The sequence below is a fragment of the Limulus polyphemus genome, unplaced genomic scaffold (assembly GCF_000517525.1).
Source record: "Limulus polyphemus unplaced genomic scaffold, Limulus_polyphemus-2.1.2 Scaffold95, whole genome shotgun sequence".
Taxonomy (NCBI): domain Eukaryota; kingdom Metazoa; phylum Arthropoda; class Merostomata; order Xiphosura; family Limulidae; genus Limulus; species Limulus polyphemus.
In genome coordinates, this window is record NW_013665705.1 from 709,609 (window position 1) to 712,356 (window position 2,748).

Genomic DNA, 2,748 nt, shown 5'->3' on the forward strand with positions numbered 1-2,748 from the left:
CAAACAAACAAACAAACAAACTTGTTCAGAGAAGAGGGATTTTAGTTACGTTGTACATATATAATTATTTAATTATATATATATATATACACACATTTGTAGTTAATTATTTTCGTCTCCATACTCCTTTGGGCGCTATTCAAATAAACCTCTAATTACTATATTACATATTCATATTTAATTGGGTTGGAGACCATTAGTAACGAGCGGAAAAACTCAGAAAAAAAAGATACATGAGACTGACCTTTAAACATAATTAAGAAGTATTAGAATATCCACTAGGGAGATTTTTTGGATTTAGTAAATAAGATTCTATAATACTGTTAATTTATTAATTACTTTGCTTTGTCACAGAACACAATGAAAAGTTTTATAATTAACATAAATTGCCTATTATATGATTACAGAGTAAAGCGCGACTCATCTGTAAGTAAAAAATAATATTGTTCCAAATATCTTTACTTGTGTTTGTTTGTCCCACTGGAAGTTTCTTGGGGCCATTGAAGACGAGTATTTTGTGCCCTGTGAAGTCTGTTTTTAGTTGCGTATACATTGATATGGCGTTCAGTTACGGCTGGGGACATTTGATTCAGTCTCGAAGAATGTATCTTATGATTTAGCCAAACCTATAGATAAACAATTTTCTGGTTGTGTTGTGGATAATGGTCTACATAGTCCAGTTTTCTGAGTAACTGTATCAAAATTATGATGTTAATTAACATAATATTCAAATTTACTATGATCTTACTTATCAAACTTTTCATTGTGGTCCTTAGTCGACAGTAATAAAGCAAAGTAATTAATAAATAATAGTACTATAGAATATTCTTGGCTAAATCCAAGAAACTGTCTCTGGTGGATATTCTGATACTTCTTAATCGTGTGTAAGTTTCATATTTTAATAAAATTAACTAATTTGTTAGGATGACTTAGATGAACTTGTAACAATTACATTAATTAAGTTATGATGACAGCTGCAGTAAAATAATGATTTACTGTAAGTAAAACTATGACTACACCTTAATAAAATTAGGATAATTACCATGGGCTAGGCGTGACCTATGACTAGCATAACCCGGGCTGCGGATCGAAAGGTCCAAGGCTCGAGTTCGCGATATGCCACTAAACACGCTCTGCACTTACTGCTGTGGGCGCGTTATAAAAACGACAGCCATTCACGCTATTCGGTTAAGAGCAACTGTGTATGTGAGAGATGCTGTTGACTGGTTGCACTACCTCTGACTAGCAGATCAAAACCAGGGACCACGATGCGCGAATCCGGTTTAGCTCACGTGTCGCACAAGGTGCAATTTTGCCATATACATTATACTTAGTGTTCTCCAATTTTACCTCTTTCATGAATAATACATGGGACTAACTCTGTTGCCCCATTTACCCAACCTACAATTAGAATTGAACCTCTGTAATTTCAAAGTTAAATTAATGTTTTTTGGTTACCTGGAATTTCATAATCTTGAAAAAGTTGTTTAACCTTTAGCAATTTGAATTTATAAACGAAGTTAACCTCTAAGGAACAAAAAACACACTATAAAAGCTTCTAAAACATTCAGTTTAATCAAACGATTGAAAATTTTTTTTGTGTGACCTAGAAAGGCATTCTTTCCTTTTCTTAATTTTTTGTTTAAGCCTAACAATTTTTAATTTAAAGTTATTTTTATTGTACTGAAAATTAAATACAATGGAATGTTTAGGAAAGAAACAATAAACGTGTGCACTAATATCGATAGACTTCTTATAATAAAACAATATAAAAATGAGTAAACATATTATGCCATATTTTGTACATGATGTAAAAACCACAAATGTATTATTTAAGTTATAATCTGTTGAATAAATAATGAATTTATAAGTCTAAAACTTCTTTTACTGAAATTATATTTTTCTTTCTTTGCTTTGTTAAACTATGGCATGGCCAGGTGGTTAGGGCACTCGACTCGCAATCTGAGGGTCGCAGGTTCGAATCCCCGTTACATCAAACATGTTCGCCCTTTCAGCCGTGGGGGCATTATAATGTGACGGTCAATCCCACTATTCGTTGGTAAAATAGTAGCCCAAGAGTTGGCGGTGAGTGGTGATGACTAGCTGTCTTCCCTCTAGTCTTACACTGCTAAATTAGGGATGGCTTACCGCGAAATTCAAAACAAACAAAGATTTGTTGAACTTCGCGCAAAGTTACTCGAGGGCTGTCTGCGCTAGTCGTCTCTGCTTTTGAAGTGATAGACTAGAGGGAAGTCAGCTAATCAACACCACCTATAGCCTACGCTTGGACTACTTTATACCAAAAAATAGTGGGATTGACCGCCACTTTAAATGCTCACATGGCTGAAAGAACAAGTATGTTTGGTGAGGGGTTTCAATCCCACCACCTGCAGGTTGGTATTCGAGCACCCTTACCACCAAGCCAACCCATGCCAGGCCTTATATTGTAGAAATAAGAGCGATGCATTTTGGAAATCTACTTTAATCTCTAATGTTTTCCTATTATTTATATGAAGATTAACTGTCATTGGTTAAGACGCAACATTTTAATACAAAAACTCATGGTCACATATGTTTTCAATGGGTGTGTGTATTTGTGAGCCAGACTAGTTTCGGAGAATTCCACTCCTCATCAGTGACCCTGGACACTACCACCAATGAGATATGTTGTTGTTGTTTTTCCTGGCAGTTATTTAATTATAAAAATAATTATTAATCTGGGGTGCTCGAAGATTAAGCAATCCTCCT